This window comes from Canis lupus, chromosome 20 (assembly GCF_003254725.2).
Source record: "Canis lupus dingo isolate Sandy chromosome 20, ASM325472v2, whole genome shotgun sequence".
Classification (NCBI taxonomy): Eukaryota; Metazoa; Chordata; class Mammalia; order Carnivora; family Canidae; genus Canis; species Canis lupus.
Window position 1 is genome coordinate 6497810 of NC_064262.1, and position 25079 is coordinate 6522888.

The window sequence follows — 25079 nt, forward strand, 5'->3', positions numbered from 1 at the left end:
GATATTAATAATAACCTAGCATGAGCATCTAGGAAATAAGCACCTAGCATGGTGCCTGGCACATGGGTATCTCACATTTTTTGAACACATTGAAAATTAAGTTCTGTTCTCTCTCTCTCTTTCTCTCTTTTTTAGAGAAGGAGAAGATGGTGAGGGGCAGAGGGAGTGAGAGAGAAAATACCAAACAGGCTCCATGCCCAGCACAGATCCTGATGTGGGGCTCCATCTCACGGCCCTGAGATCATGACCTGAGCTGAAACAAGAGTTGGATGTTTAACCAACTGAGCTACCCAGGCGCAACCCCCTCTATTTTCTTAACTGAAGTATAATTAAAATATAATGTGATGTTAGTTTCAAGTGTACAACATATTGATTCAACAAGTCTATTTACATTAATTAATGCTAACTATGGTAAATGCAGTTTATTCACCAGTGTTATTACAATATTATTGACTATATGCCCTATGATGTACTTTTTATCTCTGAGATTTATTTTTTTATAACTGGAAGTTTGCACCTCTTTAATCTATTTTATGATTGAAATCCCTATTAAATCCATCCCTGGATCCCATGTTATATCTGAATTGTCTTTTTAAATATAGATAATTTGTATCAAATCCATACTATGATCTCCAGAACTGGGTCTTCTTGAAGTTGTTCTATTTTTCTAGATCAATTTTGCAAAGGTATGTAGGTCAGTGCAGATAAGATATAGTTTTACATATTATATAAAGAAATATGATGTAAATAGCTTCTCTTGATACCCTTCCTTTAGCAGCTATACCACATCCTCCCCAATGCTAATCCTTTAGGATCCTGTCTTTCTCCCTGATCACAAAACAAACTTATGTGAGCAGAACTCACACCCTGCAGCCATTTCCTTAAACTGGAGAGGAGTAAGTGCATGTGTCCAGAATGTTAATTCTAATCTTGGACTTTGCTTCTCTCATCATATTTCAAATTTGTGTTTATATTCTAGTTAACAAGGTGGATTAAATACATATCTTTATCTCTGTTCCTCTGTGAAGCATCATCAAAATGACAGAACAGGAATTTTAAATGGCATAAACTCACTAATACAGATAATGAGAGAGGAAATGACAATGGATGGAAGATTCCACAAATTCTAAGAGATGGAAAGTCGAAGGACCCATCATAACTGACTTAATGGAGTGGAGAAAGCTAAAACCTAAGTCTACAGATGGCAGAAGGCAGTGAGAAGAAAGTTAATTCATTCTACAGAACACTAAGAAGTTCAGGAATTAGAGACATCAGGTAAACTTTGGGATGGAGAGGATTGAGGACTGTTTGAGAGTCTGTCCCAAGAGCATTTAGCTCTCTCCACCTCCATCTAGTCCATTACTTTACCCAGTTAGGTGACTATTCCTCTCTTACCCTATACAAGAATGGAGATTTATTTGTTGAAGGAACTGAAAGAGAGAGAGGCTCTGAGTGCAGGGACTGTAGGCACAATGAAGGGTGTTGGTGAACACTGTGAAGAAGTTCCTCCTTTGTGCTTCAGCATCCAAGTTTCTATCTCCCTCTTGCCCCCAATCAGTCCCTCAGACTCCCTGCCCTGCCCCACAACCATCACAGTTTTTGCCAACCAGAAGATTGGATGATTCTTCCCTGGAGAAACTACCTCAAGAGAAAACAAATCTAAACACTGACATTTGGAGACATCTCAGTGAAACAAATGGGCCCTACCAAATCATATCACAGTGCAGCCACCAGTCAACAAACCCTGCCCATGCCTCACTCTTAAGTAGAATCTGTCAAAGATCACTAAACATTTGAGTAACACCTCCAACATGACAGGCACACAAATAATAATTTGAAAAAACAATTAATAATTTGTTTTTAGTAATTTGAAAAAAAACTCAGAGAAAAGAAATAGAAACAATGCAGGGAGCAGAAAACAGGTTCAATAATGTTCTGAAAGGCAGAAGAGTATATGCTGCATCCAAGAAATAAAAACAATCAGAAACAAGAAAGAGCTCTCAAAAATTAAAAAAGTGATAGCTAAAATTAAAAACAGTCAATATAAGGTTTAGGAGATAAAGTTGAAAAACTCTTCCAGAAAGTAGAATTAAAAGACCAAAAGGTGAAAAACAGAAGAAAAAAGATAAGAAAATTAGAGTATCATGCCAGAATTTGAAAAATAGGAGTTCTAGAAAGAAAGAGTAGGGACATTATTGAATTATAAATCATTGGGAAAAAAAAGAAATCCATGAATAGTCCATATAAAGAATAGAGAGATGATAGGTAGATAAGATACAGAAGGATGGATGGATAGGTGGGTGGATGGTTGAATATATGGAAAAGGAAGGCTCTTTTGGTAGCATGCCAAGTGCTTACTTATAAATGTATAGGGAGTGCAGGAGTTAAATCATAATTTGCAGCCATCAAAGTAATGATTGGTTTAGGTAAGAATCATCAATGGTTGCAAAATCTAGGGGGAAATGTCAATGAAGAGAACATTAGCATGGTCTTAAAGTGTCTTCCCACAGATTAGTTATTGGAAGGGGGAAAACCAAAGTATCTAATGGGGAAAAAATTAGCTAGAACCTTGACCTGATAACCAAATTAACTTCACAAATAAGGTGTGATGGACACTGGATCCTCCAAATGTCAGCACATCCCCAAAAAAGAACACAGGACTAGGAATGCATAATTTGAATCTATCCAGGAAGAAACAACAGGAAACCAAACTGATAAACACCCTATTTAAATAGAATGGAGGGGGCTTTACTTATTTTATTTTATTCTTTTATTTTTTTATTTTGTAGAGGGGGAGGAGGGCAGAGGGAGAAGGGGAGAATGAATCTTAACAGGCTTCAACTCAGGGCTCACTCTCAGGGCCCTGATATGACCTGAGCTGAAACCTGAGTTGGGCCCTTAACCCACTGAGCCACTCAGCCACCCTGGGGATTTATTTATTTTAGAAAAAAGCATCATAAAAGACCAAGATAAGCTGTGGAAATGTTCCAGATTAAAGAAGATTAATGCCATCTAAATGCAATACCTGATCTTAGAATGGATCCTGTAGCAGAGGGGAAAAAGCAATATAAAAAAACACTTCTGGATCAATTGACAAAATTGATCTATTGGAATATGCATGGTAGATTATTGTGTCATGTTAAATTCTTCAAAGTTGATGATGGAACCATAAAGATATAAGATACATAAATATTTTATTCTTGTAAAATATATATTGAAATATTTAGGGATAGGGGATCATTACGTATAGAGCTTAGTTTTAAGCTCAAGATGTGTGTGTGTGCACAAATGGGGCAAAATACTAAGAATAAGAGAGTCTGGGGGAAACTATAATCTACGATTACACCCATGTCATCTTGTAGCTATTTACAAATAAAAAGTTGTTAAAATTGCTTCCATCTCCCTTTCCCTTAGGAGGCTACTAGAAGACAGGCTCTAACAAAAGTCCAGAGCAAACCAATTACAAAGAAGACAAAAGGGATGCCAGGGTGGCTCAGCAGTTGAGCGTTTTCCTTCAGCTCAGGGAGTGATCCTGGAGTTCCAGGATGTAGTCCCGCATCAGGCTCCTTGCATGGAGCCTGCTTCTCCCTCTGCCTGTGTCTCTGCTCCCGCCTCCCTCCACGCTGTGTCTCTCATGAATAAATAAAATCTTAAAAACAAAACAAAACAAAAAACAAAACAAAACAAAGAAGACAAAAATCCAGGAGACTGGGAAAACCATTGAAGAAAGAGAGAACAATTCTCAGGATGGTGGTAAAGGCAAGATTGGCAACTTTGCAGGAGGCAGAAAAGAACAATTAATCCCACCTGGAGTGGGAGGCTGGAGAACTTCCAGAAAGATGTTTCCCGATTTCCTCAAAAATGAAACCAATAGATCACCTAATGTGGCTGTGTTAAAAGTTTTACCATTCTTTTGAAGAGTCTGGTAAAAATTGGCCATAGTAAAATAAATAAATAAAAAATTTAAAAAGGGTGGGGGGAAATTATTAACTCTAGGGAAAAGTAAACATACAGAAAAAATGTAACATACTATGCTATTGGCTCACTCATGAATAATTTGTACACGGTAGTAATAATGTAAACACAGAATGTTTATTTGTCTAAAACTTATGACAGAACTATATCGAGAAAGGAAAAAAGGAAAGAAAGGATGAGGGTGGATGGGGGAGAGTGCTAAATTCACAGCTTCCATAGGTACAAGTCAGATCATACATAGATTGACTAATGAAGAAAAAGCAGCAAAAGCATATCATTTAGAAATATGGAGGGAACTCCCAGAAGAAACAGAAAGAGCAAAAGAAATTGGTAAAAGACATTGTATCTGAGAAGTAGAACTCAGAAATGGTGGTGCGAGGAAGTGGATTGTAGTTTTTTTCAGGGTGGGGGGTACATTCTTTTTCATTTGTAATAAGTAGTATAATACTATTAGTTCACTTCTTACATGTACTCTTTGAATAAAGGAGAACATTTTAAAATTCCAACTATCTGCTTATTACAATGATTAACAATGTATTTATTTTATATTTCCTTTTTTGATAGTACTAGGATATAAGTAAAGCAAAGGGGGAGTTGCCAATTATAAAGATTTGATTGTTATATTCATGATAAAATTAATTTTATGCTAATTTTTTAAAAAGATTTATTTATTCACAACAGACACAGAGAAAGAGGCAGAAACATAGGCAGACGGAGAAGCAGACTCCCTGTAGGGAGCCCAATGTGGGACTCAATCCCAGGACCCCAGGATCACCACCTGAGCCAAAGACAGACACGCAGGTACCCCACTGAGCCACTGAGGTGCCCCAGTTTATGTGAATTTTTTAAAGTTGTGTGTGTGTGTGTGTGTATGTGTGTGTGTTGGTTTGGAGGCAGAGAAAAAGGAAGAGTGGGTTTTGAACAATTCAGGTATTTGTGCAATGAAAGAAGGAACCTGTATTCATTACATGTACTATGATATACTCATGCTTAATATAGTAATTATGATCTAAAGGAAGTTTGAGGGATCCCTGGGTGGCGCAGCGGTTTGGCGCCTGCCTTTGGCCCAGGGCGTGATCCTGGGGACCCGGGATCGAATCCCACATCGGGCTCCCGGTGCATGGAGCCTGCTTCTCCCTCTGCCTGTGTCTCTGTCTCTCTCTCTCTCTCTGTGACTATCATAAATAAATAAAAATTAAAAAAAAAAAAGATTAAAGGAAGTTTGATGCTTAAAAATAAGAAAAGGAAGAGATGCCTGGGTGGCTCAGTAGGTTAAGCGTTTACCTTCTGCTCAGGTTATGATCCTGGGGTCCTGGGATCGAGCCCCACATCAGGCTTCCTGCTCAGTGGTGAGTCTGTTTCTCCCTCTCCGTTTGCCTCCCTCTCCCTGCTTGTGCTTGTTCTCTCTCAAATAAATAAATAAATAAATAAATAAATAAATAAATAAATAAAATCTTTAAAAATAATAGAAAAGAACGTGCAAAGAGAGGTGTTCCCATCAAATAGAAGGGTATAGTTTACAATTTAAGATATACACAGAACAGAAAGGAAGAAACATAGAAAAGATGTTTATTTGATTTTTACAAACTAAATGCTCGATCCCATAATGTGGTATAGTTGGGGAATCATTTCACCTGCAAGACAGGTGTAACAGAACAAGGCACAAGAAGAGTTTATACATGTTATGGGTTTCAAGCTGAGATTTCGCTGGGGAAGTAGGGACGCCAAGGAGAAGAGTGTGGGTGGTACCCAATCACTCAGTCTGGTTGGTGGAAATTTCAAGGCTAAGCAGAAATATGCTGAATTTTCTTTGGCAAAAAAACATGTGTTAAGAATACCAGTGATTTCTTAATCCAATTTTGCAAGTACAAACAATGACTGTCTATTATAAAAAGGGCTATTCAGATTTAGATTTCTTCATAGTTCCAATAAGGCAAAGATCAAATTTATAATATAAAAAAGGAAAAACAAAGAAGTAGACAGTGAGTGAGAAGTTTCTAAAACTTTAGAGGCATCGTCACTATAATTTATGGCATTTCATTCTATAATTTTTGCAAATGGAAGGCAATATGCAAAACCGAGTTAAAATGTTATGGTTACAGAGATTTTTACTCTCTCATGTAAATCTAAAATAAAATAATAAAAGTATAAGCTTTTTCAAAGGCCAGTGATGTCAGTATTATTGATTGGTAAGGCTTCTTGGTTATAATGCCAACAATCTCATCAAATCAAGAATTTTTGAGGGACACCTGGGTGGCTCAGTCAATTAAGCATCTGCCTTCCGCTTGGGTCATGATCCTGGGATCCTGGAATGGAGCCCCACATTGAGCTCCCTGCTCAGTGGGGGTCTGCTTCTCCCTCTGCCTTTACTCCTGCCCCTTTCCCTGCCCCTACTTGTGCTCTCTGTCTTGCTCATTCTCTCTCAAATAAATAAATAAAATATTTTTTAAAACCCACAAGAATTTTTAAACCCATCATTTGGATGTTCCCAAACATCTAACTATTCAGTGCAATGTAGACATGTAGACAAAACATACGAATAGCATAACTCAAAACACAAAGATATTTCACAGAACCTCGCAGGTTGCGTACAGATATTTGGGATGGTGTAGTTAGATGCTCATTGCTCTTATCTCAGGCCTCAGGAAATGGGCTGTGCAAGGTGCATGGCTTTGTTTAAATCTGCCTTAAGCTAGCTGGATTTTTTTGCTGAAATGAGTTATGATTACAAATCTTTGCTTTAATAATCATACATGCAAGTTAGACTATTTTGTTTAGCACATCAAGCAAAAATTTTAAAAAAGATTTGTAGTGTGGGGGTACAACCCAGGATCAGGAATTTATTAAATTTATTTTAGAGCTCTGCTTGGTCTCAAGTGGACAACTGGTAGCTGCATTTTAAAACATAACAGAAAGCACCAACCACATATGACTTAGTTGTCTTTTTTCTTGAAATGAGGACAACACAAGAATGAGTACTCTCTCTAACCAGAGCATCCCCCTTGGAGAGAGTCAAGAGTGGCAACGCTCATTCTACCAGAGGAACGTTACTCTAAACCCAGTACCCCAAATTTGGAACTTAAGGCAGGGGAGAGTTTAACCAAATAAATAAAAGAAGAAGAAGAAAGAAAGAACAGAGAAAGGAAAGAAATGCTTCCCTTATTAATAACTTCTAAGGTTATTACTATATATGTTTACATGCATTGATATGCACCCAGAACTAACAACAAAAAGTCAGGCTCCCATGGCTCTAATATAGAAGCAAACAATGACCCAAACCAAATCCTCCTGTGTGGTAAAGAAGTAACTGAGACAGGGAAAAAAAGAAATTACTTCCTGATTTTCTGAGTTTCTGAGGCTTTTAGTGAAAGAGATCATTCTTCTTGACTCAGGACTACTACCTTTTCACTGGTGGCCCTGCGGGAAGCTTACACATTCTTCCATAACAATATAGGATTTTCTTTCCAGAACGGCCTAAGTTTTGCAGTGCCCATCAAATAATAGAATTGGAGCACGTGAAAGCAGGAAAGGGCATCTTAGAGGGAATTCAGTTCAACTCTTTTGTTTTATCCATGAAGGAACGAAGATGCAAGGATATGAAGGAACTGATCAATAGTTCTGGAGCTAATGAGAAGCAGAACCCAGGTATCCTGTCACCCGGCCCCATGTTTTCTGCTATAATCTGCCTTTCACACTGCTGCTCATTTGTGGGAGGAATTACGTGTTAACTTGCAGTCCCCTCTTATTTCCACTTGCCTCTTAAACTTTTCTTTTTCTCAGACATGCTCTTTTCTTTCCCTCGTTCTCCTCGAAACTAATCCTGTAACTGCTAACCTTCCAATTCTTGAGTCTTTGCTAAGACAGCGTCTATAATAACTTATTAATGTGTTTTTTTTTTTTGGGAAAACGTGGTGGCTGAATAGTGCCATGAAAAGGATATTAAATTTGGATTTACGATTCCTAGGTCATAATCCCCGAGGATGTCTTTCATTTTCTGTAACTTTGGGCAAATCATTTTGAGTCTCTTGTGTACAGTTTTCTAATTTATAAAATAAAAGCATTGGTCTGGATGATCCTTAATATTGCTTCTACTTCTACAGTTGTATGACTGTTTTGCTTTTTAATTTTTAAAAATTAACTGTGAAATCAAAACAAGAAAAATCCACCTACTTTTTTAATCTTCATAATTCATCACTCACAAATCTATATCCCTCATGCTTTAGGTTCCCCTTTCCACCCAGCAAAATGGGAATTGTTTCTGTGTAGTTCTCCTTATACATTGCTTACCACAGCACCATGCAGACTCAATGGCTTAATAAGTGTTTTTCAATGTGATGATGACAACAATTATAAAATGTAGTGCAAATGTAGACATTCCAATCCCAAATGTTTTTAAAAATCTTTATAGAAACTTCTTTGTTATTTCTATTTTATTCTTCCTTTCAAAGACCAAGAATAAAATACTGGTTTGGGCAGAAATAAATTTGATTAAATTTCTGTAGCATCTGCCCCAGCCAAAATGTTAGTTAATTAAGTTTGAGGGGACCCTAGGAGAGGTATCTTCCTTTCCTGGGCACTGATAACCAGGATTTATCTAGTCTGTTAAAAAAAATATTGGAATTCAAGTAGATTTTTTAAAAAGTTGAAATACAGGCTCACTAAGATTTTAGTTCCTGGGAAGACTGGTATTTCTTTCTTGTTAATGTATTTAAAAGAAAAAAAAAAAAAACCTTTTTAGGAGATGAAAGGAGGTAACCTGTTTATAAATAAGACTTACGGAGGTTTATGGTCCCTAGGATTTGCCATAACACGTTCCCTAGAAAAGGAATTCCAAACTTTTGAAAAGGGTGCAGTGTGCCTTCAGTCTAAAATGAAAGTTGAGTCACCAAAGGTAGCTGCCCAGTAGCAAATATGAGTCATTATTCCAAACGATAAGCAAAAGACAAAAATAAAATAACCAGGAGTAGGAAAAAAAAAAAGCAGAATTACTGGAAGCTTTATTGGATTACCCAGGAGTGTTAGCTCAACTCCTGTTCTTACAGAATTGGATTTGGCTTTTGAAGCTGTTCTAGCTATCAAACACCATAATAGCTAGCATGGCTGTGCAGCTTCATTGGTTTATTGGCAATTACATCTTTTTTTTTTCCTTTTGCTTGTTTGAAGACAGTCTGTGTGAGAGAGATAGTTTATTGGTAATGTTCTTCCTTAAAAAACAAATGTTCATTCTGAGCTTTCTCCTGCTTTGTACTGGTGCTAGGAACATGGGGGTGGCTTTAAATATGCTATAGGAGAAATTCTTGTTTTATCTGGTGTGACACTTCAAGGAGAGAGCAATCCATGAAAAAAAACAGAGGAAAGGGTCTCTTAAGCCAAGTGCAACGAAAAACAGTGAACATTATTTGATCTTTCATTCCCACAACTCAAGGTAAGTGAGAACAGAAAATCCATTTATTAGTCTGAAGACCAATACTCAGATATTTGGATGTCTCAGTAGAGAACAAAAGATAAGCTATCATCACGGGGAAGACACACAGGAAGCTGCACATCTTTATATTACTGCCTTCAGAATGCCTAGTGAATCTCATCAGTGACAAGGCCAGCTATGAATTTAGCCCAGTGCTTGAATGTCTTTTGGTAATTTAGAAGGATACATGTACCATTTCTTGAAATGCTTTTCAGTGAAGAATTTATTTTGTAGGGGTTCACCTCTACAGTGCAAGTGTACCCAGTTATATTAGAAACACATAATTAAACAAAAATCACTTTGGCCAAGTTAGCCCCCAGTAAGATAAGGAGCTGATAATTCCGTATTACTGGTACTCTCCATTTCTTGACCACCTTCCTGAGCAATTTTTTACCATAGATAACTACTCACTAGCTTCTCCAACAAAAATGGAGGAAAGTGTAAAAGATGGAACTCAAACAGGAATTTGCATCCTATGCAAAACAACAGATTTGGGGAAAAGTTCTATGAGAAAGAGACCAGCGCTTTATTTACCAGGAATTTAAGAATTATGTTTCATCTGGCCATCCTTTTGAAGTCCCTCAATGAGAATTTTTCAGAATTGACCACCTGAATAAATAGCAATTTTGAGCTAGGGAAGTCATTAACTATAGATTATAAACTACTGAAAAGTAGGACTTTGTCATGTTATCTCTCTATGAAGCCAAGCACCAAAACATCACAGGCATGTCTCTCTCAGGTGACACTCTCAAGAGACAGGGCAGTTGTCTCAGGAGTGGGAAGGCAGGAAAGAAGGAAGAGACAGAGCTCCATGTCCTTTGGACATGTACTAGAGGCCTTGCTACTCTGAAATTATGTTCCCAGAGGCCTGTCTCGGACAGCTAAAATCTCACCACTACAGAGATGACCATTTGAATTGTTACCTACTATAATGCAAATATTTCCTGAGAGATCAACACATATAAATAAACTGTTATCTCTCCATGCTGCCACAGTGTGATTTCTGTAGTCTGATTCTATTTTTAGCATGACAGTTGCTGGAGAGCAAATTTGGATGGTGTGTAGGAGTGACAGTGACACTAGTGGGGAGCGGGGATGGCATAGAGATGGAGGGAAGGAGAATCACATGCAAGAACCACGTGCAGAAACCACACAGAGAAAATTGTGCAAAGCAAGGGCACTGACCCAAACATCTCTGGGTTGAGCACAGTGAGTGCCTCCTATATGCCTGGGAGCTGCATGAGGGCCCTGGGCAGCCAGAGCCCGGGAAAAGAGAGAAAGAGGCTCCTGAAATAGATCTTATCTTCACAGTTTGGTTTAGTTCTGACTCTTGGCCACCTACAGAGTAGAAGAGATGACAAGGATTTTGGCTTTGGTGACAGGTCAAACCTGGGGAGGAGAAGATTGCAGAATGGGAGGATGGTTTTGGCCTACCATGGTGTGTGTGTGTGTGTGTGTGTGTGTGTGTGTGTGTAGAAATTTGGATCAGAAATTTGACAGCATAATCGGAGAAGGACAAACATTATATGGTCTCATTCATTTGGGGAATATAAAAAATAGTGAAAGGGAATAAAAGGGAAAGGAAAAAAAATGAGTGGGAAATATCAGAAAGGGAGACAGAACGTGAAAGACTCCTAGCTCTGGGAAACGAACTAGGGGTGGTGGAAGGAGAGGTGGGTGGAGGTGGGGGTGACTGGGTGACAGGCACTGAGGTGGGCACTTGACGGGATGAGCACTGGGTGTTATTGTATATGTTGGCAAATTGAACACCAATAAAAAATAAATTTATATAAAAAAAAGAAATTTGATAGCAGAGCAGGGAGTTCTGACATGAACAGCAGAGTGGTTTTGATAAACAGATGGACAAGTACAGTAAATGGATCTAAGAATCAGAACAGAAGGCTGGAGTTAGGGGTGCAGGTGCAGGTGGTGAGGAGCTCCATGATTGAGAGGAACTATGCCGATCCTTTGCTTTCCTTGGCATTGTGCCTTCTTTGTCCTTTTATTATTAATTATTATTATTATTATTATTATTATTATTTTATGTTTGTCTCTTCTTTCCTTTTTGTTTGTTTTAATTGTGGTTTAAAAAACCCCACATAACATAAAATGCACCCTTTTAACCATTTCTAAGCACAATTCAGTAGTGGTAAATATATTCACACTGATGGGCAACCAATCAACCAACCTCCAGAATGTTTCCATCTTACACAACTGAAACAGCACCCATTAGATTACAATTTATCATTCCGTTCCCCCTCTTCTTAGCGCCCAGCAACCACCATTCTACTTTCTGTTTCTGTGAATCTAAGTACCTCATATGAATGGAATCTCACTGTATTTATCCATTTGTGACTAGCCTCTTTCACTCAACATAAGGTCCATGTCGTAGTCTGTGTGTGAATCTCATTCCTTTCCAGGCTGATAAATTTCCTTTGTGTTATAGACTGTACCTGGTTTATCTATCCATCCATCAGTGGACACAGTGGGTGCTTCCACCTCTTTGTTACCAGGTGTGCTTTCCATGTGTAGTAGTTCCTTTCCGTCTTCTTCTTTGTACAAGTCAGGGAACTGAAGTATATTTTAAATCATTTCTTCACTAAGTAAATCCATCAGGAGGAAGGGAGGAAGCATAGTGTATGGAAATCAGGTTAACAGCTTGGTGTCCAGTAAATAGTTAACTGCATGATCTAGGACAGTTAATATGGTTGGGCCTCTGTTTGTACATCTGTAAAATGAGGAGTTTGGTCAAGATGGATGTCCTTCTAAGGTCTATGATTTCTTGTTCTTGATCCTCGTGTTTAAAGCAAGAGGGCTAATTTTTCCCTGCTTGTATGAGATTATTTTGGATTTTCTTCTCTTTGAGCAAATGATTCTTTAAGAGAAAAATTCTCTACTTCTAAGCTCTTTTTGAGTCTGTTCATGTTTTCTTTCTTTTTTTTGTCTGTTCATGTTTTCAATTTGCACTGCCTTTGACATGTAATGAGTTTCATTAGTTTCCTTTATTTTTATTTTTTATTTTTTATAATTTATTTATTTATTCATGAGAGACACAGAAAGAGAGGCAGAGACATAGGCAGAGGGAGGAGAAGCAGGCTCCATGCAGGGAACCCGATGTGGGACTCGATCCCAGGAATCTGGGATCATGCCCTGAGCCAAAGGCTGACGCTCAACTGCTGAGCCACGCAGGCATCCTAGATTTCCTTCAGATAAACTCTAAGATTTTCTCTTTTAAACCTAAGCCTCAATTAAATGTTTTTAATACACAAATATTCATTATATTTATATATGTCCAGAATTATGTTAGTCACCATGAGGAATTAAAAGAGAGTGTGTAGTATAAAACAATGGTGTGGCTCTAAACCTAATCAACTGTGTCCTGAGTTTGGGGTATTATTGCTTTTTAAAATTTTCTTTCAGCTTATCCTAAACTTATACTTGAATTTTATTGTCATTACTATTTCTAAAATTGATTAATCCTGCAATATTTCTTTCTCTGATTTTCTTTCCCCATTCAGAACATTGAATTTTTTTTGTCCGGGTGATATTAACATGTATCTAGTCATTCACAAACTAAAGCCTTTGCAAATATGGCATGGTACAGAGAGCTCTGTATTTCACCTATCAAGGCATGTCACGAAGAAAAATTAGAAACAAAAATTTTTAGTTATTCAAAAAGCATGGTAAGTATACAGTAATACAAGCTATTTTAAAGGACTAAGACTCTTACTCTGGAAAGATGAAGGCTTATGAGTGACAACATCACCATCTAACAAATATTGATAGATTTGGATGAAAGGATTCTAGAACTAGGAAGAACCCAACTGAACTCAAAAAATGAACTCTGGACAAATTAAATAAGAAAAACCTGACATTCAAATGTGCTGCTGTGAAGAAATAGCCTGGGCTTACTGGATGCACCAAGTTCCCAGGAGAGGCAAGGCTGTACGTATAGTTGCAATAGAAGTTGATAAAGGAATACAACAGGTTTAAAGCAGAAATTATGCAGAAAGAAGGGCCCCCATGCACATGGTTTGGTAGCTGCTTTTACATGTGGCTGTTTCAACTGTACATAGTCCCTCTGGAGATAGAGGAGCTCATGTTAAAATTGCTACTATGGACTGCATTGTGCATCATCTTTTGTGCCTTCCCCACATAAATTCATATGTTGAAGTCCTAACCTCCAGTACTTCAGACTGTGACTGTATAGATAGAGCCTTTATCATTGTGTTTAAATTGCAATAAGGCCATTGCATTGCCCTAATGCAGTATCACTGGTGTACTTATAAGAAGAGAAAATCTGGACACATGCATGTATGGAAGGAAGATGGTGTGAAGACACAGGGAGAAGGCCACCAACTACAAGCCAAGGAGCAAGGTCTGTGGTAGATTTTTCCTTCACTATTATCAGAAGGAAACAATCCTACCCAAACCTTGGTTTAGGACTTCTAGCCCCATTTATTATTATGAGACAATAAATGTCATTTAGGGGTGCCTGGATGGCTCAGTTGGTTAAGCGTCTGCCTTCAGCACAGGTCATGGTCTTGGAGTCCTGGGACCAAGCCCTGTGTTGAGCTCAACGCTCAACAGGGGGAGTCTGCTTCACTCTCTCCTTCTGTTCCTCCCTCCCCCACTCATGCTCACTCTCCCTCTCTCAAATAAATAAATAGAATCTTAAAAAAAAATTCTGTTGTTCAAGCCACCCAGTCTGTGGTATTGTTATGGCAGTCCCTAGCAAACCAATATGGTTATAACGCACTTTTATTTAATTTATTTAAGAAACACCTATACAGAGCTTACTATGTGGCCAACACATTTCTAAGCACTTTACAAATTTTATTTAATTTTTTTAAAAAGATTTTATTTTTATATAATTCTACTATGCTCAGTGTGGGGCTTGAACTCACAATCCCCGAGATCAATAGTCTCATGCTCTACTGACTGAGCCATCCAGGAACCCCAGTACTTTACAAATCTTAATTATCATAACAACTCTATGAAGTAGGATCTACTATTGTCCCCATTTTACAGATTGGGTAACTGAAGCACAAAGACATAAGTAACTTGCCTAACTTGGTAACTAAAGGAGCCAGTATCTGAATATGGGCAGTCTGATTCAAGTCCACATTCTGATACCTCTCTCTACAAGGTCTGATGTCCTTTGTCTCTTAGGATTGAACCAGGGGTTCCAAGATATAGGTTGAAACTTGTCTCCACAGAGTTGTGTGTGTGTGTGTGTGTGTGTGTGTGTGTTTAAATCTAATACCACACCATCCCTCCCTGCCAAGTAGATAGAAATCACATTTCATAATGTTTTTCTAGATTTTTAAGCCTCACATCAAGGAAAACAACCCAGGATTCTTACAAAATATCTGCTGGAAAAAAATATATCTGTTGGTCCTCCATTAGAGGCAGAATACTGGACTTTCCAGGCTTTGGATGAACAATTCTTATTTCTTACCTAGCAACATTCCATAGAGGTATGAGAGGAGTGATGTCTTCTCTGTTAGCTAGCAAAGAACTCCTTCTAGTTATATGGAACTTGAAGAATTGCATGAATGGTGGGGCTCTGTAGTCATACAAGACAGCTTACAGGCAAAAGCCTTTTCCATTTGCATCCTTAGCTATCAACAGAGTGTCAACCAATATGTGTACAGATGCTTGACTTCAATGTGTGAAAAAAATCTTTCTACAAAATCAACCAGAGAAGCCAAATTTAATTAATAAACTTTTTAGAACATGAGCAACCAGGGAAAGATAATCACTGCAGGGAAAGAGGTAAGCTTTTATTCCTGGCCATAAAACACAAAAGTTTTGAAGATCGGTGTTTTAGTGGTATTTTCTATGAAAAGCATTGGAAGCCGGACTGCAGCTCAGCTGGGGAGTTAGTTATTAAATGGACTGAAAGTACACATGTTCAACCTGCTGAACATGAACCATGCTGCACACCTCCCCACACCCTGCCCTTGAGAGTTTCAGGTTGAAAGACTTTGTTTGAGTTGTTCATTGCTCAGAGTCTGGAGTGGAGGAGCCAGAAACACACCTCTTTACTCTTTACCATTTCATCTGACTCACTTGGAGATTTTGTGGAGGTGACCGTGAGAGGCCAAGGTGGTGCCAGCAAAAGTTTGGACTTCAATGAATCAACAGACTTAGTGATAGACAAAAATGATAGAGTGATGGAGAGGCTCCATGTTCTACTTGCATTCAGTAGCTTTTTCACTCCTCTCGAGAGTTGATGCTGGGCCTCAAGTTATACAAGAACAACTTGATAGAAGGTTAGCAACAGATCCTTTTCCAATCATGACAGAGGAAACAAAACCAAAGTATGCTCAGTAACAAAGGGGCAGTGACCTGTGACCTCTTCTAAACCATTCCTTCTTGCATCCAATCCAAACTGTGGCTTCTTTGAAATGATCCATGTGGTTTTCTATCTTGTTCTACTAGGAAGCATTGGCGTTACCCCCACCTCTAGTTATCTCTGATATTTCCAAACAGGTCCCAGTCCCAAAATTTCCACTGCAGAGAAATCCTAAGCAAGCTTGTTGGCAAGTCTCTCCTGTTGTTCTGGGAGCCAGCTCTGCCCCAGGTGTTCTAATGTTGACATGCACTGCAGGGAGCCGACTTAGAACATCTGAGAACAAAAGGAGAAAAACATTATGAAACGTGATTTCTACCTGGAATATGCCAGATAGGAAGGAAACAAGTCCTTTGTAAGGAAGCAGGTCTCAGCCTGAATCTCAGTGCCTGGTAAAGAATGCCAGGAGGTTGTTGTTGGGGGTGGTGGTGGGATTGGTATGGAAGGAGGGTCATGATTTGTAAATGAGACTGTCTGGCTCCAGAGAGGCAGCATGATATTGAAATGCTCACAGTTCCATTGCTATTAGCCCCTACCAAACCCATAGTAGGGACGTGGTACATTCCAGTGTGGTCCCTTCACAAAAATAAGAAGCAAAAATAAGAAGCAAGGCCAGATTCACCCACACCAGTCATGTAAGAAAACTTCATAAGAAGCCAGGGGCCTGAGAAACATTTCTATAACTGAAATCTTTGTAGATCTATGGTATCTTTGGAGATGTTGCTAGAGAATGGAATTATATGTGAGGTCAAGACTGGATCTGACTTCCTCTCTAGGTAGTTTAACCTACATGGAAGGCTTTGGAGAATTCAGTTCTTCATGCATGCAGAAGCCTTCCACTTCCCTAAAATGAAGTTCTTTATCATCCTCTTAAGCAGATACCATGACGACACAGCAGGTAGCTTTATGCTCCTTCAGGTCCTTCTAACTCGAATAACAACATTGCTAGTTTATCATTTCCAGCGAAGTCAGGCAATACCTGCTATGCAGGATTTCTAAGCAAAATAATTTACTGCAAGAAACTGTCAATTGCCTGTCTACCTTGGTGGCTCTGAAGAGATTGACAAAGACCAGAGATATGAAAGGAAAATATTTGTAAAACCAAATCAGAGTCCCTGCTCCCTCCTTTTGGCATAATTCTTATCTTTCTAGAGTAATTCTAAGACTCCTATTCAAGTTGAAACTTACCCTGATGCCTTTCTATGATGAATATTTGTATAACTGGTTGTTCATCTGTTCCTTATTTAGTTAACCAATCTATTGTAGATGAAGCCTAAGTATATGGAAGTGAACCAATTTGCATGTATTTTAGGTCAGAATAAGAGTTTCATCCTACAATAGATGAAGCTAAATGTCGCACAACAAAGCATATTATATGAGGCCTTTGTAAAAGGAACATATACATTTTCTGACAATTACTTTAGCACATTGGGTTCAAGTAGAACTTATAAAAAGATCTTATTGGGTTATTCTTAAATAACCCAATATGGATGAAAGTACCTAAATATTTTCTCACCGGAGCAAACTTGTATTGGTTAAATTATGCTGATGAGTTGCATAACTGAATCAGGAAGCAGCCATACCAAAAACCCACTTGAGGTTTAAAGAGCAATGAAGTTAAAATAACTGTGGTCTCCAAAGTATTGAGTCAAGGAAATGCTCTGAGTTCATGGAGTGATTTGGAGAGAAGCAAATTGAATTCAGTGGTTATAAGGCAGTAAGATTTCTGAACCAATCAATAGTTAAGAGATCTAGCTTTAGATTCCACCTTTTGTTGCCGTACACTGGGGAATTCACTTCTCTCTGGGTTTCATCCATAGAGTAAGGTGCTTGAATTAGATTATTTCTCTGAGGTCCCTTTCAATTCTGTTACTCTGTGAGATAGGTGACCTTAGTTTAGTGTATGCTGGTTTTAATCAGCAATACTTTTTGTTGCTGTTTATACATAATTTAATTAAAAATTGTACTACATTAGGGTGCTTGGGATTTTCTCAATTTTTTTTAAATCCCTGCATTTAAGATGGTTAACCAGGCTATTTAAATAGTTTAAGACTAGAAATCACCAGGTAAAATTGATAGGATCATTAACTGTACCTCAATAAAATAACGATAAAAGAATAAATGCAGCATGGAGATTATTAGATTAGATTATTAGATTAGATCGTCACAATAGTAGCATGGAGACCTTATATCAAAGACAAGGATGAAGATGTTTAACATTTGTATAAGTTTTAGCAGACAGAACATGAGAGCAAGGGAATTCAAAGAAGGCCATGGTAGGAAAATAGATGTTCACAAATATTTGCTTATTCTGGAACATAAATTTTGATTTAAAAGAATAAAGCACACACAGAGGATGATCAAAATGAGCATTTGTAACACTGAAGAAATAAAATACTGTAACATGAAAAGGCCTGCATAGGGGATCCCTGGGTGGCTCAGCAGTTTAGTGCCTCCCTTCGGCCTGGGTCATGATCTTGGAGTCCCTGGATCAAGTCCTGCATCAGGCTCCCTGTATGGAGCCTGCTTCTCCCTCTGCCTGTGTCTCTGCCTCTCTCTCTCTCTCTGTCTCTCATGAATTAAAAAAAAAAAAAGGCCTGGATACTTCATAGGCTGTAAGCAAAGATCTAAGTAAAACTTCTTCAATAAAAGTTAATATCTGAATAAATGTTAGCTTATACTCTATCTTTTCAAGCCTAAGTTTCATGACCTCAGCTGGTAAACTTCAAAGCCTCTACTCAAAGAAGAAATTCTGTAGAAAATATGGAAATCTAGAAATTGCAGCAGAAGAGGAACATGATAGAGGTACTAACCTAATGCGTAAATGTTCATGTCAGAACTGTGAAGGATGACACTATCCATTGGCTGAGGAACTCGTTACTGCCTTTGTTAGGCTGGGTTGCCTAAGATGGGGACTGGGATGGAGATTTGTTTGAAGAAGTTTCAATGGGAATTCTCTCTAGATCAACACCTGGAAGAGAGTGAAGGGGAGAAGGATTGGGCAAGAGAAACTAAGTTGTGGTTCAGCTGCAATAATGGCTTTAGCCAATCCCACAGAAAGTTCTGGAGCTGGGATGGCTTTTAAAAGTTGTCTTCAATCAAGGTAAGAAGGCTGGACCTATGTACATTCATACAAATTGGTCATTGGATGTGAGCTGTATCTCAGGAAGGAGCATAACCTGTGGCAATGCAGCTCCCCATGGCTGATGGCAGTGCCCAGAGAGAAACTTACCTGAAGGGACATTTGGGGTACTGTACCACAGCATCTACTATTTGGTTTCATAGTATGAAAACTAACTCTTCACTGTGTAAAAAATTATATAAAATAGTAACAAAACATCAATAGACAAGAGATCAGCTTCTAAGCAACCTTACCTATTTTTTCCAGAAAAGATCATGATAACAAATGCCTTTGAACAGACAAAACAGATGCCACCAAGTCTATGCACCAAAGCTAGCCAACTTGATTCATGGAGAGTCTCTGCAAAGGAAATCTGGCAATATATCATCTATGCCCATATCCAATAATAACAAATTAAGAGAAGCATTAAAAAATTTCTTAATAACAGGAAGTAGTGACTACTAACACCGTATCTGTGAGGAAAGAATCAAACAAAATGATATAAGGGGGGAAAAAACTCAACAACTTAAAAGGGACAGGAGTCTGGAACGAGGTAGTATCATAGGGAAAATGTGTCCTAGCATCTCACTATACCTAAGGGTATCACCACATTACAGCTCATTACTGTGACTGCAATTTTTAACAACTAGGTATTTGTGAAAATTTGTATTCTATAAATTTTGCTTATAAAAGAAAAATAAATTTCAGAATTATTTCCTTTTAGAATAGTTTTTTTTTAAGATTATTTATTTATTTATTTATTTATTCATGAGACACACAGAGAGAACGAGAGGCAGAGACACAGGCAGAGGGAGAGGGAGAGGGAGAAGCAGGCTCCATGCAGGGAGCCTGATGTGGGACTCGATCCTGGAATTCCAGAATCACACCCTGGGCTGAAGGCAGGCGCTAAACCACTGAGCCACCCAGGGATCCCCTCCTTTTAGAATAGTTTTAAAAAGCTTGATGCTTATTCATAGTTATCCAGAAAACCTTGGTGGTCCAGATTCCAGTCCATCCTTGAAAGGACCCATATAGCTAAGTGTTTACTATATACATAAACTTAGAAGTTAAAGGTTAATAGGCATGGCTTCAACAGGTTTTATTAGGTAGATGTTCACACAGAAGTTCTGTAGCAGTGGCTTCAATATCCTATTTCTAAAAAAAAAAAAAAAAAAAAAAATCCTATTTCTTTCCTTTCTTAATCAGGTCCCCCAGAGAGTATACTTGATAAGCAAGAAGTTAGGCACAGATTCTTTCAAGTGAATTAGACAATTCAATTACAAGGAGTTTGGAGCATGCTCTTTGCCTCACTAGCTGCCTCACCCTTGCTAACCGAGCTTAGAAAAACGTCTGCCAGCAGGTAGAATTCTGCGCCCGCTTCGTCATCCACTCAGTCTTGCTTTCAGAGGGGAAAATGGATATAAAGAAGACAGTAAAAGCAGGGCTCTGACCAGCCTTCTGAAGCTATGACTGCTTTGGGAATGAGCGGTTGTTGCTTTTCCACTGACTCAGCTAAGTGTAAGAAGAAAGTATTCCTGAAAATTTACCTAACTGGAAAGTCAATGGAAGTAAATTTTTTGTGAAACGCTGAATCATTCTGATATATTAGCCAGAAGTTTATGCAATTTCTTTTTATCACCGGAAGATCTTTAGTAATTGTAGGCACTCCTCTTATTTCAATAGTTTTGGAGAGGGATTGTTGACACCTTAGATTAAGCCAGTGGATACTTGCCACCTTTTTCCATTCATAAAGTCAAAGAACGAGGCATGTGCCGAAAACCTGAAAGTCATTACAGGACTGGACTTAAAAACAATTTTTTTTTTTTTTTTTTTTTTTTTGCTTTGAAGTCTTTTTAACATTCCTGTAAGATCTCTTTATCATGAATACAACTAAATCCTCTCATCTTTTTTTTTCAGATTGTAATAAGAATACTTAACACGAGATCTACCCTCTTGACTGATTTTTAGCTGTACAATACAATGTTGTTGACTATAGGTACAAAGTTGTACAGGAGAAATCGAGAGCTCATTCATCTTGTTAACTGAAACTTTACGCTTCTTGATTAGTAACACCCTGTTCTCCCCGTAGTCTCTGGTAACCAGCATTCTCCTCTGTCATCCTGCAAAACTGACTACTTTAGATACTTCATATAAGTGAAATCATGAACTATTTGTCTTTCTGTGTCTGGCTTATTTCACTGAATATAACATCCTCAAGGTCCATCCATGTTGTCATGTATTGCAGAATTTCCTTCACCTTTGAGACTCAATAATATTCCATTATATGTATAAACCACATTTCCTTTATCCATTCATCTACCAAAGAACACAGAGGCTGTTCCCATATCTTGGCTACTGTGAATAGTGAGTGCTGTGATGAACATGGAAGTGCTAATAACTCTTCGAGATTCTAGAAATCTTCTCATCTTCAGTGCATACAAGTCATATTCACTCTCTGCCTTTCTCTTACCCTCCTCTTTCTTTGTTCTTGGTCAAGCCTCCTGGCTTACACAGCATTTCTGACATTCACCTTGATTGCTATGTTTTCATAGAAAAGCATGATATATTATACCCTGGCAACCTCTCTGCTAACTAAATCCACCCATTTTGCAGGTTAACAGTTCTGCTTATAGTGTATCTTCAACACAGCACTGGGAGTGCTGCGGGCAGTTGAATAAATATTAACAAGCAAAAATAATTATGTCTCCTTTACTTACCTTTTCTGTTTGAAGTTGCTTTACATCTTCTGTAGTCCTCACCAGACATAAGACAAACTGACTCAAATTAGAGATTTTTACACTTAAGAAAGAGACTCACCTTTATATTTATCCCAATTGTTAATTTTCTACTCAGATAAAATATCTAGCATGATGTAAGCCTTGAAGTGGAGGGATCCATCTGAAAGTATGCATAAAAATATGTAAGACCCATTCAAACTATTCATCATGGCCCCATGGTTAAAGAAATCCAAACACTCAATACAAATCAAATGAGAAAATTGGCCATAATCTCAAAAACAGAATCTTATACTTTTAGATCTTACAAAGAAAGACTTTATTTTTCCTATGAAATCATAAACAAAAATTAACATACCTGACCTTGAAAACATGGTTGGCTGACTTAATTCCAATATCATTGGAGCAAGCTGGAACTTGTTATTTGTCCCTCAGTGAAATAAGGCACATTTGGAATATACCCAGTGTTCCTAACTTCATGTTGGAGGAAATCACAGAGGATAGCTAAAGTTACTTGAGGTAGCATTCCATTGGTGTTAATGATCAATTAAAGAACTATTGTGAGGGGGTAATTTCTAAAATATGCCTGACCTGGGAGGAAGAAAGAACCTTGAATTAAACTGGCAACACAACTTAAAGAATTCTTGTTGAAAGTGAGAACTTAAAGTTTCTCCAACCTATAGAAGCTTTGATTATACCATTGGCAATTTATTTTACTATACTTAGTTTTACTCATTCACTCATTCTTCCTTTACCTTAAGTGGGAACATAGCTGTAAACTATCATTGTTCCATGAGAGGAAAAAACAGATTATAGTTCTACTTCTTCCATGGCAGAACTGGGACCAGACTTGTCCTCCCACTGTAAGTGACTAGAAAACAGAACAAAATTTATGAGACAACTATTTTCAGACATTAGTCAGTAGTATAGGACTGTGATCCTTAAGAGAAGAGAAACAAAATAGGAGAGTCCTATGATCACCAGAACTTTCTGCCAGGGCACTTTCTGGATTACAGCATAGGGATGAGGAACCCAAGCCCAACAGGTAGGTCATGTTAAATGAGGAGACAGATATTAGAGTTCTGGGAGAATGAGGAGGCTGAAGTCTATGGTGTAGACTAATAGTGAGGAGAGAAAAGCTCTGAAAGTTTGAATGGGTTCCCCTTTAGTCTGTGCCTGAATACTAAACTGAGCATGCATAGAATGAGAATACATAAGGCAGGGGTAGTAAAAACTACAATTACTGGGGAAAAGATAAATATCAGGGAACTATAAGCTTCTAGTTCAATTCATAGAACACAATTCATGGAGCTCACACAACGCTGAGAACATTCAAATACAGACCTCTTTAAACACCTAGCACATTCAGTAAAGACCTCAGGAAGACCATACCTTAGAAGTAGGACTAGGGACACCTGGATGGCCCAGTCAGTTGAGTGTCTGACTTGATTTCAGCTCAGATCATAATCTCAGAGTTGTGAGATCGAGCCCAGGGTTGGGCTCCACACTGGGCATGGAGCCTGCTTAAGATTCTCTCTCTCCTTCTTCCTCTACCCTTCCCCCTTCCCTTGTGCTCTCTCTCTCCTTTCTCTGAAAAAAAAAAGAAAAAAGAAAAAAAAAGTAGGACTAAACTAACCATAGATTAAGGCTATTCTACACCTCTGTAACAAAACTTAAAAACCAAGCCTCAAAAGGACCAAATTTATCTCCAAGTATTTTAGCCACCTGCCAAAATCCCACAATACTCTTTCAAGGAAGATAAAAAAATCCAAATGATCAACACACCAAAAAATCACAATATCTAGTATTCAACAAAAAATTGTTAGACTTGTGAGGAAGCAAGAAATTGATCCATAGCTGTAATGAAAATTACTCAATAAGGACAGTCATAAAAATGACAGAGATGATGGAATTATCAGAAAGGACTTTAAAAGCTATTGTAAATGTATTCAAGAGTTTGAGTAAAATTATGAACACAATGAAGAGTGAAATTAAAGATATGTAAGAGAACTGGATGTACATTCTAGAGCTGAAAAGGCAATATCTGAATTGAAAAATCCACTGGATGAGAGTAACAGTACTTTAGAAATATAAAAGAATACCAGGGAAATTGAAGCCATAGCTGTAGAAACTATGTGGACTAAACATTGAAGAAAACTATTGAGAAAAAAATGGACAGAGCTTTGTGACTTTGTGACAACATGAAATGGCCTAACATGAATATAATTAAAGTCCAAGAAGGAAGAGATGCAGAAAAAAAATGAAGACCAATTTACCCCCAAATTAAAAAAAAACAAGTGATCTATAAACCCACAAATCAAAGAGGCTTAGTGAATCCCAAGCAAAATTAATATGAAGGAAACTATATCAAGACACATCACAACCAAATTGCTAAAAACAAGTTATAAAGAAAAAAATTTAAATCGGCCAGAGGAAAAAAAGACACATTATATAATACATAAAAAATGAAGATAAGACTGACTTCTGACTTTTCCTCAGAAACCATGCAAACCGGATGATTTTTAAATACTGAAAGAAAAAATACATGGTGAAAATATCTCTAAAAAATAAAGGTAAAATAATGACATTATTAGATAAACAAACTCTGGGACAATTGGTCAGCAGCTTACAAGCACTGCAAGAAATGTTTAAAAAGCTATTCAGTATGAAGGACAATATTATTTGGATTTACACAAAAGAATGATGAATCTCAGACATAATAAATATGTGGGCAAATATAAAAGATTTTTTCTTTTTTATTGTATTGAATGTATTATATTCAATGTACAGAGTGTTTACAACATATATAAAATTTAGAATGTATACAATAATAACACAAAAGCATGAGGGAGGAATAGGATATCATTTTTGTTTTGTTTTTTGTTTTCTGCATTTTTTATTGTGGTAGAATAAAATTTGCCTTTATAACCATTTTTAACTATACATTTATGAATTTGTCTATTCCATTTATTTCATATAAGTGGGATTATACCATATTTGTCCTTTTTTATCTGGCTTATTTCACAATGTTTTCAAGTTTCATCCATGTAGTAGCAAGTATCAGAACTCCGTTTCTTCCTATGACTGAATCATAATCTATTGCATGTAATACCACATTTTGTTTATCCGTTCATCCATTGGTAAAAACTTGAGTTGTCCCACCTTTGGGTGATTGTGAATGATGCTGCTATGATCATTAGTGTCCAAGTATCTGAGTCCCTGTTTTAGCTTCGGTATTCTATTATTTGGGTATATCTAGGAGTGGAATTCCTAGGCCATATGGTAATTCTATGTTTAACTTTTTGAGGAAGTGACAACCTGTTTCCACAAGGGAAACACTATTCTACATTCCCACCAGCATTATATGAAAGTTCCAAAGTTTACAGCCTCACTAACATTTGTTATTTTATCATTTTGGGGGAATAA

General features: G+C 37.7%; 1 long non-coding RNA gene across 3 annotated transcripts; it reads right to left on the reverse strand.

The window, feature by feature from the left end:
• Positions 1–15136: 15136 nt before the first annotated feature.
• On the reverse strand, positions 15137–22503 carry LOC112661497 (uncharacterized). Of its 3 annotated transcripts, XR_003137750.3 has the most exons (4): positions 22012–22503; positions 21736–21816; positions 18611–18768; positions 15137–16073 (listed from the first exon to the last, which is right to left on the reverse strand). It is a non-coding gene; the product is annotated as an uncharacterized LOC112661497 (long non-coding RNA). The 3 variants fall into 3 exon arrangements; XR_004807271.2 differs by lacking the exon at positions 18611–18768; XR_004807272.2 differs by lacking the exons at positions 18611–18768; positions 21736–21816.
• Positions 22504–25079: the final 2576 nt, after the last annotated feature.